This window comes from Ambystoma mexicanum, chromosome 14, assembly GCF_040938575.1.
Source record: "Ambystoma mexicanum isolate Mex_15411 chromosome 14, UKY_AmexF1_1, whole genome shotgun sequence".
In the NCBI taxonomy this organism is placed as follows: domain Eukaryota; kingdom Metazoa; phylum Chordata; class Amphibia; order Caudata; family Ambystomatidae; genus Ambystoma; species Ambystoma mexicanum.
This window is the reverse complement of record NC_090940.1, coordinates 414,315,915-414,334,389: the sequence shown is the minus strand read 5'-3', so window position 1 is coordinate 414,334,389 and position 18,475 is coordinate 414,315,915. Positions and strand designations below refer to the sequence as shown.

The following is an 18,475-nucleotide window of genomic DNA, read 5'->3' as shown; positions in this document are numbered from 1 at the left end:
AGCCATTTTAAATGTTCGATGCAACTTATTAGTGCGCCCTGATGAAGGCGACCATCAGTCCTCATTGGAACTAGATAAACTACCCAAAACAATTTTTTAAGATATAGAAGTATTTTTTTTTTTTAACACGTAATAGGCACTTAGCACTTTTTTGTCGGCACTTTCAAAACTGGCCAACACACACATTATCTAAGAACTACAGATGGATTTTTTGTACATCTGGTAGCAAGTGTGAGGTCAGTTCGATTGTTTTTTTTATTTGACAATTCTTGTTAATTTGTTTACATGAATATAAATATAAATGTTTTTTTATGATTTTATGGTATGAATATAATGAATGTTTTTATGCTATTATATTGATTGTAATAAAAATTAAAATATGATGTTTATAATCTATTTATCTGACTGAGCCTTTCGTTTCTTTTTCACCCCCGGGATCAATTGTGATTTAGAAAGTGTTGTATTTACCCGCGTGACCTATTTTCATTTGTTCCGCTACATAAAAACAAACCTGAAAGGAGAACAATAGTTTAAAAAGGAACGTAGAATCAGTATAGTGCAGGCCGTGCGCTCTGTTCCTGCAACCGAGGGTTTTAAAAACTGTCAGCCCCTGTCAAAGAAGACCATACAGTAATCGACTGTAAAGGTGATTGGGTAGCTAAATTCAAGCGTGTGGAACAAAAGTGCTGAGGCCCGTATCCCAGCTTTGTCACAGGATGATGCTGTGAACCTGATCAAACCATGTTAACTCACTTGCTAGTATAGTGATTGATTAAGTATTAAGCCTTGATGATTTACAGTTTGGTTGCATTAGTAAAGCAAAGTGCATGCTCATTCTTTTTGTCTGGGCAATTTGAGTGGAAAGAGTTTTGGACAGAAGTTAGCCAAACTAATGTCACATGTCTCTGGCTTACTTTCAGTCCTGCGCTTTGAACACAAAGAACAATTAACTTTTTATATGACTTCAAATGTTCATTACATCACAAATAACAATCCACAAGTCTGTGTGTTGAGTAATTTAAAAGGTCAAAAGACAATAGAAAAACCTGAGTTGAGATATTTTCGGCTGAAATCATTTATTATTGTACTGCAGGTTATTATATTAAGCTCCAATCATTCTCAGTTTACATAACTCATTTCTGCAAAAAATATGTATATATACCATCATGGTGGTATGTGATTTGTGTTTCCAAAGTAGATAGTTTAAGAAAAATACAAACATTTGGAACTCCTCAACTGAGAACAAACAAGGACAAATAACTCAAGAGGATCTACAACCATGTTTAGCTCACTGTGGCTTGGCAAGACAAGTGTTACAGGATTGGAGTGCCTTCCTCCTTCCCATGGTGAGACACGATTGCATAAATGTGTAGAGTACGCTTTTTTCTGGCAGTCGAAAGCATCTCAGCAGGGGATTGTTTGCTCCTGTTTTTGTTAACTTCCTAATGCGTTACTGTCCGTTACCATTGTGGTGAACATGTGCATTGGAATGCAAGTGATTCTCCCGGGAAAACACTTCTAGTACATCGCTATGACATGCAGAGTGGGTATACTGATGATTGTGCAGAGGAGATGACCATTTCTTTAATGCATAGGTGTCAAGAATATTTTTGCACATGTGACTAATCTTACGCTTGGGAGTAAAGCCTTAAAGTTGCAAGCTACTACCCAGCCAGAAACGGTCACTTGCCACCGCAATATTGCATATGATATTAACACAGCGCGCCATTTTTTACTCGCAAAGACTCAATTATTATTAGCCAATGACCAGTGGGGTGTGCACATTTTGAGCCCCATTCTGCTTCTCAATTTAGTCATGAGGTCAATGATGTATACTCGGGATTAGCGGGTACGTATCATATTCCATTTAGATGGAAAGTAGCCACAGGCAAGACCACCCACCATCACGCATCTGCAATCATACGCTACTTGATGGCACATCGCACCTCTGCCACTACAATGCGGCTAAGTCCCACGATAAAAATGTGGTCTAGCTGGACACATAATCAGTCTTCTTGACTTGCATACTCTTCCCCCACAGCCCTCACACAGAAGCCAGCTATACGTGGGTTGCTAGCAGGGACATAGCCACCCTTAAGTATCTTTGTACTGGCTAAAAGGCACACATGCATTGTTTGTAATCTCCTCTGACCAATCTCTCTCACCTCAGACTTCGGTCCTCCAAGGGCGCTCAACTACAGAGCTTTGAGGCCATACCAATGGGAAAAGGTGCTATACAAACACCACACTCCATTACATAATATACCAAAATAACAAAATAATAGGGTCTTAAATACTAAACTAAAGTTGCAACAATGTTTTTTCTCCAAGAAGTGGGTAGTGCTTTGGGACAACTGCATGAAAGAAAGTTGTCTTTCGAGGAAACCGAGTGCTCATACAAAATGTTTTCCCAGCTCAAGTCTGGGTCGGTCTCAGCTCATGAATTAAAACAAGAACGAGTGAGTTAATAGTTCTGGGTTTAAGGTGTACCCACACCAGTGTTCTAACTTTATGAGGGAAGGGTGGGGAGGAGGGTCTCCCGTCAAGTCTGCTGTGGAATTAAGCTCTAGATTCTGGATGTAGAATCCTGGGTGGCAGGCCTTCCAGCAGGGATTGGAACCAGAGGAGGCTGTCCTAAAGACAGGACTGTATCGGTTTTGAGCCTCTCCTGCCTTTCTATTGGGGTTACATCTCAGCCCTCCATCTTAGCAATAGACATCTCTTTCTCTACACTTCTTTCAATCCCTCCATCCTTCAACTCCTTGATGTTCGTCTACTTCCTTCTGCCCTGTTCTTCCTTCACCTCCTTGCCATCCCACTGCACCTCCTTACATTTCCACCACCTCCTTCCAAATGTTTTCCAACTCCTCCACTTCTTTCAACAACTGTTTTACCAACCTTTTAGCCCTCTCCTCCACTTTTCTTTTCAACCCTTCATCAGTGTTCTCTTGCCTCAGCACCTTGTGCACCCCTGTTGGCATGTGAAAGGTAGGCCATACTTGTACCCCTTAAATACATTGGGGTACCCCCTAATCACGCTCAAACCTTAGTAAATGCACCCCTCTAGGGAATTAAGGCCATGAGCCTATCTTGCAAAAGATAACAAACTTTAATCTTTACAAAGATGAGGATTGGGGTGAATGGCAGAGGACTCTGCCATTCTGACCAGCATTCCGTCTTCCTTGGCTGGCTCCAAGGTCCTGAAGACTGGTGCTGGGCCTGGGGCTTAAATACTGTTGACTTGGTTACTGGATACCGGCAGAGTTCATCCAAAAATGTCCTTCTTGCCTTTCAAGGGATTCTGCAAAGTCTTCCTTTCTTCATCATCATCAGCAATTCCTGGCAGCCATGCTACTTAACATATTAATACCTTACATAGACGCACAGCGCAGCCCTGCAGATTTTTACAAACTTTGAAGCCTAGCCCGCAGTAAAAACTAAACATTTGTATAACTAAATTTCATTCATACTCCACACATCTTTATGTGGGCCTACAATCTCTTTTAAACCCGATTTCATAATTCTGTATGTTGTGCATGGTCTCTGTGCACTCCTATTCTTAGTCTGCATGGGCTTTTGATTAACAGGAACAGCTGCCGAATTACCTCGTGCTTTCTGCTAAACCTAGCATTGCCCCATGCAATGCATGTAGTCTATTTTTAGCACAAGCTGCATTCCTTCTGGCAGAGAGCCTGCTTTGAGATTTGATTTAAAACTACACAGAATAACATTTACACATGTTTTCAATGAATGGTTATTTGCACCCTATATTTTAAATACTACCCATCTTTAGTTAGTGACTGGCCATACCGGTGTGTGATTATTCTTGCATGAAAAAAGCTTTCTCAGTGGTATAGTGCTTAGAGAAGTCTTGCCTAATGGTAAAGCGCTTGAGGGGTGCAGGAAGGCGCTAGCCAAAGCTCCAGCCCCTCCCCAACACGTTTAACAGTGAGGGCTCTCCATTTCTCATCTCTCTCACTCACTCCCATCTTCACCCACTTGGGCATCGTCCTCCTTCCAATTCTCTTAAATTTTTCTCCTATCAACCCTTTGGGTATTTCTTCTCCCAACCTTCTGAGCCTTTCTCTCCACAGCCTCCTAGTCCTTCTCTTGCAAACTCTCGTCTCCTCCTTAACCCAACTCCCTGGGCTCCAGAGGCACTCCTACAGTTTCTTCTGCCCAGTGGCTTCTGTTAACGACTTGAGCTAGCTTCGCCTGAGCTTTTCTTCCTACCTCCCTAGCCTGCTGGTGCAGGCCGTGCCTTTTATGTGGCTTTGGCCCCGCCTTTCAGCCTCTCCGGTAAAAGACTACTCAGATGTTTTGGATCCAGACCCTGGGGGTGGAGAAGCGAGGGAGGATCACCTGTGTGGAGGGTCCTTGGGGATTAGGAGTGAAAGGTCTTCAGGCGAGCTGCAGTATTCCGCATCTTTCTTTCAGAAAGAACCCTCTATCCCGGAGGTAGTAAAAAGGTATTGCCACCCCGGTACCACTCATCCAGAAAATACTCAAATATTACAGCCCTAGAAACCTTAGAAAGAGAAGGAAGAAGAAAGGGATCAAGGATAAAATAGGAGACATGGTATCCCCTATTCCCAATCTTGACCAACCTAGCCCTCCCACGACCTTAAAGGTTATTTCAAGACCTCTCCCCTCATTTCCCCACATTAACACTTGAAAGTACTGCAACGAGGAAGAGGAGACAAAACACTACACCATCATTTTACCACACTGGTACAGAGACGAGGAAGATGCCTGCAAAGTATGGTGGGAGTCCGGAAAGTCCCCTTAATTATAGTTCAGACAAGTCTAATTAGACATCCACACCTGCAGCATGTCAAGGGGCTGCAGGTGTATAAAGGGAGACCATTAAGGAGAGAAGGAGAGCAACAGGGGGGGCTGTGTAGGAGAGACCAGGGGAACCCTTTCTGTGAGGAGGCAGCTTTGATGGGACCTGAAGTGTGACCAGGACGCCGGCCGACAATCCCTAGGTGTGGGAGCCTCTGTGACGGAGCTCAAGCAGCTGGGATCTGCGAACGAGCGAAGGAGAGAGAAAGGGCGCTGGCCGCTTCCACCCAGAGGCAACAGGGTTGCCGGCACATTCAGAAGTGGAATCAACATGCGGGCAGGGCTCGCAGAGGTCGGAGCGCCAGCCTCGGAAGCCTGAGAAAGCAGCAAGAGCAGCCGGAGCAACACGCAGCTGACCGGTGAATGTTGGGGAAAGACTCAGAAACTGAGGTGCTCCGGGCGAGCTGCGTGCAACAAAGTACTGTATGAATGAAAACTTTAAAACATGATAAATACATATTGAAAGCTGAACGTAATAGAAGTTTCTAAATAGCACTACACTGTATATATTGAGCACCGAAATGAATGGAAAATTAGCGCTAAACTATATCTATTGAATAGCTAACTCAATGGAAGCTGAAAGCAGCACTAAAACTACATATATTGAATACCAAAATGAATGAAAGTTGTAAACAGATTAAAAACAAGGCATATTAAACGCTGAAATGAATGGAAGTTTTAAAACAATGCTAACCAAAGCAGATTGAATATCGAATTATAGGAAAACCTAAGAATTAAAACCAGATTGAATATTGAAAGTAAATATAAACTTTATAAACAAAAGCAAATGACAAATAGGGCTAAACAGGAAAATGCCCATATGAAAGCAACCTATTGTGAAGGAAACAAGTATGGTGGGGCATGAACAAGACCCTCACCAAGTTAACTTTGTGAGTGAATGCTTTCAAGAGCCAAGAGGCTAATCAGGAGAAGCCAGAGGAGTGAAAATATTGCACAAAGAGCTTAGAGGGCAATAAGGAATGTGACCTTGTACACAGGGGCAAATGCAGAGGAACCTGTGTGGGCTGAATATCCAAAGGGGTCCTGGTTGCGCAACCTGTGATGGGTGGACCGTGCAGTCTGATAACTGCGCCTAGACCAGTAAGCGCTGCATTGTGAAGATGAAGACATGGTGAAACCAACCAATATGGAGTGCTGCAAGTGAAATGGTGAGGCAAACCAGAAGGAGGGTCAGGTTGACCCAGTGTTAAGCTGAACTTTAAAAGACGGAATTACATATTGGTTGCTATGTTAAAGTCTTGGTGAAGGGAACCCTAAGACTTGATGAACGACAAGTATCGTCTTGAGGATGGGGCCTCAAGACCCTTTTGTTTGAATTGTGTTGCTTTGAACTTGGGGGAGGGATCCCTGAGAAGTTTGTGGAACTATTTGAACAAAGTAAATCCTAAGACCTTTTTGTGGAACTGTCTTGAACTTGGGGAAGGGGAGCTGAAGACTAAACTGGGAGGTGGAAGAAGCTCAGACTTTGTGCCGTATCACACATCCGGCACTTTCGCATGTCACTAGGAACACCCAATTTGGTTCCTATACCCTCCAAGGACAGTAAACAATTTAATCGGAACTTGAAATATAGGGCACGGAACACCAGTGAGGGGAATTTTCTATGTACAGTCTTTGTCCATATGGTAGATTTCTTTATTCTTGTATAAGGTCAACCTCCCCAGGTCTTGAATATCCATCATTGTGTCCCATCGCCTTATTTTGTTCTTAATAACTCAGACTCAGAGCCGCCCATATCCACCATTGTCGCAAACTGCTCATACAGATGCTTCAAATATGGATTGAAATCCCTTAGGGCAAGATCTTTAAGATACGCACCCAAACTTCCTTCTTCAGACTTCATTAGCTTAATCCATATAAATATATTTTACTTGACGTATTGTGCCCACCATGACATCAGCCCCAGTTATAGCCTAATAATGCTGGTAGGCACAGACTTAGGAAGTCCCAATGTAAACTTCAGGATTCGGCCATCCAGACTGTCAAGGAATTTCCTGTTAAAATGTATTAATTTGGACCCATATAAAACTATAGCAGACACTTTTAGGCTGTACAATTTGGTCATGGGTTTTAAAAAGAATGCACACAGCTTGGATTTAACCATGTTCAACATTGCTCTACATCCTCGCGTCTTATGCTCCATCCTCAATTTACGTTTTATCATCTGCCCTTTGGAGGCAAAAATGAACCCCAAGTAGCACAGAGATTCCACTCTCGAAATTACTGCACTGTTCGATTTCCACACTACCGACCTACGTTTTCTCTGGGATGCAAAGGTCATAACATACGATTTACCTGTATTAATCACTAGATCGTTCTTTAACAGCCTTTGAAGCCCAACCGGCGTATAATCTATTAAAATTATTTATTTTATTATTACACTTTATTTGGTTAAAAACATTTCAATCTTTTCAAAGAATATCATTTCATTATAAATAAACAAATTACATTACATTCAAATTGCAATCAGTAAGGTTAAAAACAGTACAAGTTTTTTTATAGAACAATTAAAACTATGTTAAGATTCTAAAAAGTTATCATTTTCATTGTAGTACATTTTACATTGACAAATGCTTCAAATTATTTAAAAATGATACAGCAGTTATATTCAATGATATGTCTTCTGTGCTAAATAGCCTAGCCAAATTTCAGCTTGCAAAAGTAATTTAAACATTCCAAAAACATTTATAGAAAACTATCCTTCCCAAGTTGCAACAGGGCCGTACACTCAGTAAACATGTGCTCTAGAGTTTCACTCACCAAGACATTGTTACAAAAGCGGCACATGTTATTTTGTTCATGATCCTTTCACCTTATTGACAAGACTGTCTTAGTGGGCCATAAGTCAAAACGAATTTGTAGCAAGGTGTTCTGTAGTTGGGATCAGGGAACATTAATAGATATTTCAGAACTGGTTTCCTGGCTTTGAGAGTAAAGCAACCAATTTCCATTGTTCTATATTTTTGGAATATCTCCAATAGATTAATCCATTCTGATTGGTATAGTTTCCGCTTTGCACCCTCTCGATTCTCCAACAACTGTTTTTCCTCAATATCAGATTTAGACATTACTGATACACAGTGATCTTTCCAGAGGTTAAAGAAGTTATCCTGGCCAGAAATCATGGCACTTTCTATTATTGGGATAAGAGTTTTTTTATTATCTACTTGTAGAAGGCATTTTCTATAAAAGGGACAACATCTGCCAATCTATCACTGTTTGAAGTGATGTTAGGCCAAGTTCATACTTAAATCACTTGGATTGGTGTGCTCCCTGGAAGATCCAGGACAGATTTCCAGAATTTTCCCTCAATATAATCCAATTTTGGTTGATCGGATGGCTTTTTAGAGTGAGCACCATAGATGACCACCGGTATTACTTTTTGCACATAGAAAATCAGCATTGGTTTGCATGAGAATTTACAGTATTCCCGAGATAGGACTTTTGCTTGAGATGAAGTTCAGCATTTTATTTAACACATCGAATTAATGTGGAGTTTCTCCCAGACTGGTGTTAATTTAGTACAAAAATTATATCATTGGCGTATGCAATGCCATTTACCTTCAAGTTTTGCCATGTTGGCAAATACCCACTCCAGGTGCCTGCCACCTCCCACAGATCTGCAAGATAGAGATTAAACAGGGTTGGGGCAAGAACACACCCCTGTCCTACTCCCTTCTCTAGGTGGAAACTCAGTGAAACTGTCCCAAGGTATTGACACGAACACTCCCGGTGTTGCCTGTATACAACAGCTGTATCATCTGTAGGAGACCAGGATCTATTTTCCACCTAGTAAATTTGCCCCAAAGTAGGGTTATGTTCATTGTTTCAAAAGGCAGCAGATAAATCTATTGCTGCCACACAAAGACCGGCCAAAAATCCCCCCTACATCTGACAAGGCTAAGCCACTCAACAGAGTGCACACCCCTTTCCTAAAACCAGTCTGTATCAGGCTAAATATGTGCGTTTTCTCTGTCCAAGAGTACAGCTCCTTCAATAGAAGTGATGCCTAGATTTTAGAAGAGCAGTCGATAAGGGAGATCAAGCGATAACTGAAGGGTTCCTCTCTTAAAAATGGGTACAAGTGTCGCATTTAACCAATGACTCTGGACGCTTCCCTACTTTGGCTATATGTGTAAATAGGCTGATGAAAATGTCAGCCCAAAGTCGGGGGCAGTTCTTATAGATGACATTTGGGACTCCATCTGGTCCACAGGCACGCAAGAGCTAAAACTTGTGAATTAAAATTTCTACGTCCTTCTCTCGTTTCTAAAATCCCAAACCCTGGACGTGCTCTTATTAGATGTCGTTCGAGTCCGAGAAGTTGCTTTACGCTTCAATTTGTTTTCAAAGAAGTTTACCCATGTCTCTTCCACCACACAGGATAACTGTAGCATTACTTTGGATTCGTTCTTACCGTTAAGAATCCACCAAATCCTCATGGAGTCTTTTTTGATCAGTTTCCCAAAGATGTCCCGTTTCAGACTAAAGTAGTCACGATGGCTATGGAACTTCTGCCACATTTCATATTTGTACGTACCTATCTTTTTCATACTTCATCTTTCTTCACCTGGGAAACCTGTACAACTGTTCAGTACTTTCATTGATTTTCGAAAAAAAGCTTGTGATCTCCCACTTTATCTCTGCCCTTGTGATTGCGAGTACTAAACGGTCTCCATTTGAAATCGTGTTTCTCAAAACTCACCCGACTCAATCTGGCTAATATTCCCGGGAATTCCACAGGGAATGAGTGCATGCTTCTTTCACAGATTGAACCACCACTCCTCCAGACCTTCATTCGCCTTCTCAAAATTCTTGCAAAGGAGAGAACCTATGCCTACCCTCCGAGACCACCAAGTTTGTTGGGCCCACTGCCATCATGTTATCATGGGTTCCTCTCCCGTCCCACACCTGGGTAGTCCGTTCTAATATCGCATGGTCACTCAATGCTCACGATTTTATTTCCAAGATCAATATCTTCTCTTTCCCCATGTTTTTAAGAAAAATGTAGTCTATTGTGGACGAGGTCACTCCGTTCGCCCACGTAGGTAGTGCTCTCTGACATCCTCGAGTCAGAGGTTAGTCTGCAGAAACCCCCAGCCAGAAAAAAAAATTGGGACCACACTCTCCCATTGTTGTATTTTACATTTGTGGCCCCATCAGCAATGTCCACAATCGTCCCACCTTTTTCTACATGTACTACGTCGTTCACACCCACCTTACACATACAATTGAAATCTGATCCCATAATTATGGGTGCACTACCATTCTCTCTGCCATATTATCAACACATCTTCCAAAGCATTCAACACACTGAACACCGGCCGGACTTATCTTGCGGCTATTATTGCATCCAGAAACTCGGACAAATGTACTTTCTCTTTGGCCAATCCGCTCGTAAAAGGGCATTTGGCAGGTCTTATCAGAATGTACCCTCCGGTCAAGCACCCGCACCCCATCTGGGATCTTAACACCATGCTTGGTGCTCTGGCACACAAATCTTTCAAGCCCATGGCCATTGTGGATATCAGACTGGTTACTCTTAAGACAGCGCTCCTAGTAGGAATCACTTCAGTGCACAGGGTCAGTGAGATTCAGGCCCTAATGGCCTCGGAGCCCTATACCAGGTTTCATCAGGACAAAGTAGTGCTCCGTACGCACCCAAAGTTCCTTCCGAAGGTGGTTTTCTCTTTCCACATTAATGAGGAGATTGTGCTCCCAACTTTCTTCCCCGAACCCAAGGAAGAGGCAGAGAATACTCTTCACTGCCTAGATGTCAAAAGAGCAGTAAAATTCTATCTGGACAGAACTAAGGGATTCCGCAAAACGGACGCCTTGTTTGTCATATTCGGCGGCTCAAAGCCAGGTCACCAAGCATACAAAGCTTCCATAGCTAGATGGACTACAGCAGCGATCCATTAAGCATAAAAGGTGCAGCACATGGATCCGACAATGGACATGCATGCGCATGCCAACAGGTCCAAGGCAGCGGCGGTCGCTTTTCAGCGCCATGTACCATGGCAGGTGATTAGCAGGGCGTCGACATGGGCCACCCCATCAGCCTTTTTCAAACAATACTGCCTGAATACCAGTCCAGGGCTGACGCAGCATTCGGCCAAGCAGTCCTACGTAATCTTTTCACGTAGAGGGGCAGCTCTCCTCCCCAGGTCGGTTGTGTCAGTGGTAATCGCCCATACAGGATGGAGGAAAGCGCACTAGGAGTTTGTTGGTCACTCCAGTGAGTAACACTTGATTAGTGGAGTCAGGTAGATGGTGAAGAGCATTGACTTATACATGTCTGGGTGGCAGAGGTCCATTAGGGAGCCTGCTTTGTTGCTATATCTTACCAGCTTGAGGAATGTTTCTGCGGATATTTAGGGAAAACTTTGGAGTTTGTTCTGATCTTCGGTTTGGGAGGGTGGGTTGTGTATTTTGGTTGACATGTCTGTTTTGTAATGATTTGGTGGATGGCGCCGATTTCGTCTTGTTGCAGCCTATTGGGGTTCTCATTTCGTTAATATTGAACAGTTCTTTTTGGGCGTTTGTCGCTTTGGTGATTCGGTTGTCGTTATATTTCTTTTTGGCCTTGTGGATTTCCTTTTTGTATGAACGGATTTGTCGTCGGAATTGTGATTTTTTTGCCTGGTCATATTTGTTTCTCCATTCTAGTTCAAGCTTCTTTTTTCTTTTCATGGCGCGGAGTAGCGGGGTAAACCATTTTGCAGCTGTTCTATTGTGCGATGGGTGAAAGGATTTTCCTTGGAGATTTCATTGATTGTTCCAGTGATCCATTTGTGAAGTAGTTCTGTTTTTCTGTCGAGGTCAACTTTGTTCATATTCATGGTTGATGGTTTGTTGAATTCCAGTTCTACTAAGTTGCTAGCTTTGATAGTCCTCCAGTTCCTTTTCATGATAGCCAGCAGTAGGGAGGAGCTGTGCCTCTCTAAGAATAGTGAGCAAGGGGTCCACGTCTGGATTCCCCTAGTAACTTAGGGTGAGACTCAAAGTTACTTAAATATGCAAATTAACAAGGGGGTCCTGGGAGTCCCTCTGCCAGACATTAGTCCTGGTTACAAGAGACTTACCCAGAGTCTTTAGCTCACTATCTTTCACAGAGAAGAAATATCCCAAACATATCAGTCTTTGTCCTGCCCTGGGGCAGTCCAGCACCCAAATGCAAGGCCATTCTCCTCTGAACAAGAGTACCAACAGCATCCCCAGACACGTGTTTCGGTCTTGTTGGACCTCATCAGTAGGGTGGATCTGGGTAAGTCTCTCGTAACCAGGACTAATGTCTGGCAGAGGGACTCCCAGGACCCCCCTTGTTAATTTGCATATTTAAGTAACTTTGGGTCTCACCCTAAGTTACTAGGGTAATCCAGACGTGGACCCCTTGCTCACTATTCTTAGAGAGACACAGCTCCTCCCTACTGATGAGGTCCAACCAGACCGAAACACGTGTCTGGGGTTTCTGTTGGTACTCTTGTTCAGAGGAGAATTGCCTAGCATTTCGGTGCTGGACTGCCCCAGGGCAGGACAAAGACTGATATGTTTGGGATATTTCTTCTCTGCGAAAAATAGGCAGCTAAAGACTCTGGGTAAGTCTCTGGTAACCAGGACTAATGTCTAGCAGAGGGACTCCCAGGACCCCCCCCTTGTTAATTTGTCTGACAGGTGAAAGATTAGGGATTCACAAATTTTGATGCTTAGTGGTTCATCTGTTGTAATTTTCAGGTGTACTTTGTATGCTATTACAAGCCCTCAACCTCTTTTGTTTTTCCCGTTTGCCTGTGAGCACTTTAAGTTGTCGGGGAGGCAGTTATTGTAACGCTTACCTGATTCCCGCAGAGGCGCCGGTCTTGACTGGGTGAATGCCGTGTCTTCAAAGGTGATGTGTAACACACGGTTGGTTCCTCGGGCTGGACCTCTGTGCACTGTGTGTCAGATGTCTGCAGATAGAAAATAAGGGATTAATGAACTGGGGTTATTGGGTGCCTCTCTCCTCTTCCCTTTCTCTTCTCCTGTAAGACCCCAAAGGTTAACGATCTCACCTTAGGTAGGTGAACGCCGAGCTCTCCATCTGCCTCTGGGGCAGGGTGCCGTAACCAGTTTCTTCACTGGATAAGGGTGCAGGCCTCTTGACCTCAGAGGACTGCTGTCCGTCGTTTACTGCACAAACGGTAAGTTCTGGGCACTTCAAATGTCTTAAAAGTCTTTAAGTGCGTAAGGCGTGGCTGCTGTGGAGCGGTGCCGAGGAGCACGTGAGTATGGCTTTTGACTTATGTAAAGTTCTTTTGTAATGATACCTCTTGTTTTGCAGGGTTCCGGCGATGGCGGATGGCGGGCTGGAGAGAGTTGAGGATCGAACCCGCGTGAGGAATAGAAGCGCTTGGAAACACGTAAGTGAGTGCTTGTTGCCTGCTTCACCATGCGCACTAACTGTCTCTTTTACCTTGCAGGTACAAGTTCGGAGCTTTAGAGAAGCTGAAGGGTGCTGGGATACCTGCTGATTTCGGCGTGGGAAGGAGTGATGGCACGTGAGTAGTAAAGTTGCCCAATGTCTCTAAACGCACCTTCTTTTGTCTTTCAGATGCGGGATGCAGCGTTGAAGGCCTCCGGAGCGTGCGAAGAGTCGGTAAGCCTTTGTCTTTCAGGTGCCGGAATGCAGCGCGAGGCGTTGGTGACAGCCGCTGGACCAGGTAAGAGATGCGCTGCCACTGAAGACCGTAGTGCTAACCTGTTCTTTCTTTGTCTTTATAGGTGCTGCTGAAGACTGATTCCAGGATGGTAAGCCTTTGTTCCCTTAGGCACAGGATCAGAAGACACGGTGAGCGTTCTGCTGCAGAGAATGCAGAATAACGCAAAGCAAGATTCATCCATCGGGTGTGGTTTAAATAGCCTCGTGTAGTGCTTATGTGTCTCCTTCCACGGCCTCGCCTAGGTAAGAAAAGAGTTCCTGCTTTCCAGAAGAGTTCCAGTGTTCTGAACCTAGGGAGTGGCTCCTGCCCCACCCAACAGGAAAAGTAGTCCCAAACAGAGGATCAAGGGTTCAACTGGCAGGTAAGTAAGCAGCATGGTCTGCTGCAGGTAAGTCCACCCAAGCATTATGAGCCCGGCGCTTCCAGCGCTGGGACTGGGCATATTTATGAGCCTGGTGCCCCTGGCGCCAGGACAGGGTCCAAAAGGTCCCAATTGGGACTGGCCGCCACCCGGAACCGGGGTTATGGGTCTGCTTCCAAGGGAGTTGGGTAAGTCCTGACCCTTTGGAAGCAGAGATCATGACAGTTATGTAGTGTGATTTTGTAGTTGTTGTCTAGCCACATATCTGTTATGAACAGGGTGTGGATAACTCCGTCGCACAGGAGGTCGTAAATCTCTGTGGCATGTTTGACATTGATCTTGCGTAGGTTGCAGTGGACCCTTTTGATGTGCTTTGGTTTATTTTTTAATATTTGTTTTGTCTTGCGGTTGTTCTGTTGGTGTGCTTCTCTTTTGTTGTTATGGATCAATGAGAGCTCAGTGGGGTCTGCTTCGTCGTTAAAGCAGTCTTTTAAATTCATTATTGGGTTGCCGATTTCTCCTGCTTCTTCTATGTTTCGATGTTGTTTATGGCGGTGTAGGTGTGTTTGGGATATGAGAAGTGAGAGCTGGTTTCGTTCCTTTCTCTTCTCGTAGTTTCTCTTCTTTTTCTGCGAGGTTCCAGTATGTTCTCGGCATGCCTACCCATGTTGGTGGCATTTAGGTGTTATGGTGAGTGTTCATTTGCGAGGTACAGAGTTAGATCTAGGGGCTTTTCTCTTATCATGAGGTTTGTCCTGTTAGCTGTATGGTTTGTAGGGGTGTGTTCGGTATTCATGGCTGTTTCTACTGGAAGAGAATGGGGTTCCGTTCGGATGGTTTCTTGTTCTCTTTTTCTTTGGTGTTCTGTTTTGGGTCGAGGCATGTTGTGATCCTTGGTGGTAAGGTTGAAAGATGGTTTGGAGTGTAGGTCCACAGGGGTTGTAGCCTGCCTATAGGACCTTGCAGGGTTTGGATGGGTATAGTGGTGTATACTCTGTGGTCTTGCGACTTTGTACTGGAGTTATTTGTCATGATCTCTGCTTCCAAAAGATCAGGACTTGACGACTCCCTTGGAAACAAACCCATAACCCCGGTTCCGAGTGCCAGCCAGTCCCAATTGGGACCTTTTGGACCCTGTCCTAGCGCCAGTGGCACCAGGCTCATAAAGATGCCCAATCCCAGCGCTGGAAGCGCCGGGCTCATAATGCTTGGGTGGACTTACCTGCAGCAGACCATGCTGCTTACTTACCTGCCAGTTGAACCCTTGATCCTCTGTTTGGGACTACTTTTCCTGTTGGGTGGAGCAGGAGCCACTCCCTAGGTTCAGAACACTGGAACTCTTCTGGAAAGCAGGAACTCTTTTCTTATCTAGGCGTTGCTGTGGAAGGAGACACCTAAGCACTACAGGAGGCTATTTAAACCACACCCGATGGATGAATCTTGCTTTGCGTTATTCTGCATTCTCTGCAGCAGAACGCTCATCGTGTCTTCTGCTTCTGATCCTGGGCCTAAGGGAACAAAGGCTTACCATCCTGGAATCCAGTCTTCAGCAGCACCTGTAAAGACAAAGAAAGAACAGGTTAGTACTACGGTCTTCAGTGGCAGCGCATCTCTTACCTGGTCCATCGGCTGTCACCAACGCCTCGCGCTGCATTCCGGCATCTGAAAGACAAAGGCTTACCTACTCTTCGCATGCTCCGGAGGTCTTCGCACTGCATTCCGGCATCTGAAAGACAAAAGCTTACCAGCTCTTCGCACGCTCCGGAGGCCTTCAGCGCTGCATCCCGCATCTGAAAGACAAAAGAAGGTGCGTTTAAAGACATTGGGCAATTTTATTACTCACGTGCCATTACTCCTTCCCACGCCGAATCCAGTGGGTATTCCAGCACCCTTCAGCTTCTCTAACGCTCCGAACTTGTACCTGCAAGATAAAAGGGACAGTTAGTGCGCATCGTGAAGCAGGCTACAAGCGCTTACTTACGTGCTTCCAGGCGCTTCTATTCCTCACGCGGGTTCGATCCTCAACTCTCATCAGCCCGCCATCCGCCATCGCCGGAACCCTGCAAAACAAGAGATATCATTACAAAAGACTTTTAAGACATTTGAAGTGCCCAGAACTTACCGTTCGTGCAGTTAAGGACGGACAGCAGTCCTCTGAGGTCAAGAGGCCTGCACCCTTATCCAGTGAAGAAACTGGTTACGGCACCCTGCCCCGAGGCAGATGGAGAGCTCGGCGTTCACTTACCTAAGGTGAGGGCGTTAACCTTTGGGGTTCTACAGGAGAAGAGAAAGGGAAGAGGAGAGAGGCACCCAATAACCCCAGTTCATTAATCCCATATTTTCTATCTGCAGACATCTTACTCTTCGAGTCAGACATACAGTGCACAGAGGTCCAGCCCAAAGAGCCAACCGTGTGTTACACATCACCTTTGAAGATACGGCATTCACCCAGTCAAGACCGGCGCCTCTGCGGGAATCAGGTGAGCGTTACATTATAGTACGGAGGCAGTGGTGATGGTGGGCTGCTGTTGGCCGGTTGGCTGGCTGGGGTGTCATTCTGCGGTATGAATGAGTTGGAAATATTAGGGTGGAGTGTCTAAACGGGGCGGTCTCAGCGCTCTAGGCTTTGTGAGTAGAGTAGCGCAGCAGGTGATCTGTTGGTTGGGGAGGGGCGATGACCTGACTTGCTGGTTAGTTTGGAGCAGTGGCCTAGCTGTAGTCAATCGTTTTCAGTTGAAAGCTGGATGTTTTATGGATAGTGGGAGAAGGTCTAGGATTCATAGACGAGGCAAACGCACTTAAGTTTGAGTTTCCTGGATAGTGGGAATAAAGCCTAGGTTTCACATTACAGTATTCAGTGAAGTGAGATAGGATTTATACTTTATTTCCTAGAGGTTGTCTTGCGTGCCTGGGGTGACTGGTTGGTATTATTTCAAGTGTGGGTGTTTTGAAAATAGGATGGAGGGAGTCTTAGGTGTTAGTGTTTCTATTGTGCCTACCTTGTTGGTCGATGGCTGCCTGATCCCTGTCTGACATGTGCAGAGACTGTTGGGAGCCGCTTCTACTGGACTAGTCTCTCGTCTTGGCTCCTCCACCTTAGGGGCTGCAATGGGCAGAGGGTTGCTGTAGTGCAATGAGTCTTGTGGGGGTTCTAGCCTGGTCACAGCTGCAGGTGGAAGGCGGCTTGCAGAAGAGTGGAGGGGGGGTGTGTGGAAGCACAATGGGTTGCTGTTTGGAGGGGCATTAAAGTGAATGAGAGGTTAATATGCTAGTGTGACAGTTGGGGTGGTTCCTTTTTGGACAGTGTTGGTGGGCACTTGTTGGTAGGTGGCCGTCTGCTTCCCCTGCTGACACCTGCAGACACTTCTCGTGGCTACTTCTTTGGGAGTTGCCCTTTACCTTGGGGCCCTTAGCGGCAGGGGCTGCAATGGGCAGGGGCTGCCCCCATCGACTTGTGTGATAAAGGGCGGATGGCCAATCAGCGATGGAGGGCAGGAGGCAGGTTGGGAGGCAGGAACAAGAGAAGAAAACAAGGAAGAGGGACTGGGAGAGCAACTGCAGCACTCAGTGTGCCAGGCTGCTAGATTTAATTAAATGCTGTGGATGCAGGCTCAAGTTTGCTTAGGAGACCCTACAAGCGTTGCCTTACCTTCAGCCACCTGTTGAAATGGTGAGGTTCGCGTCAGTCGGCTGCGGCCGTGTTTGCAATCCACAATAATAGATGGCCAATCAGGGAACGTGGCGGGTCGGGAGGCGGGAACAAGCTAAGGAAACAAGGAAGGGGGACCGGTAGACCAACTGCAGCACTCGGTGTGCGGGCTGCTAGATTTAACTAAATACTGTGGATGCAGGCTCAAGTTTGCTTAGGAGACCCTACAAGCTTTGCTGTACCAGACCAAACAGTTATGCCTCATGATACAATATGATAAAAGGCCAGATGTACGTTTGTCCAATGCAGTCATGAGCAGAAAAGACTGCCCGCTTTGCCCGTTATCACCGCTAGAGGGAGCTGTAGCATTAGGAAATACACTAGTATCTAATAAAAGGGTCCTTCCCTTTAAGGCACTGCCAAGGTCCACATCTAACATAGGACTTCTGATTAACAGAACCCACTCCACACCGCTTTTCAAGACAAAGTACAGTGCTGGGTTTGACCTGCCTCCAGGATCAAAGTTCATCATGGTATGAGGAGCTGGTTGAGCTTAACGCGATGTGGCAACCAATCAAATTATTTCTGCATGTTATGGGAAATGCTATTTTACAGTGACAATGGTTTTGTTATGAAATTTAATTAATATATTTATTTATTGCATGCAGTCATTCCTAAAAACAGCACTGGAGAAGTTCTCAGGAGCTACATAGAATGTGCAGGGGAATATTACCTTCTCTCGCCTCATTAAACGTAGCAGTGAAAGCTTTTTTAATAAGTTGCGTTTCAGAAATAAAAACCCAGCTCCATAGTACAGGGCGGCTAAACATATGAAGACTTAATTTCCGGTCAAGAGGCAGCAGCGAACCAGTCTGCATCCTCTACAGCACATTTTCTCCC

At 45.0% G+C, this 18,475-nt stretch overlaps 1 protein-coding gene across 1 annotated transcript in view; it reads right to left on the bottom strand.

Annotated features, from left to right (window-relative positions):
• The window catches only part of SPINT1 (serine peptidase inhibitor, Kunitz type 1), a 716,287-nt gene that overhangs the window by 615,310 nt on the left and 82,502 nt on the right, over window positions 1-18,475 (bottom strand). The gene's annotated exons all lie outside the window — the stretch shown is intronic.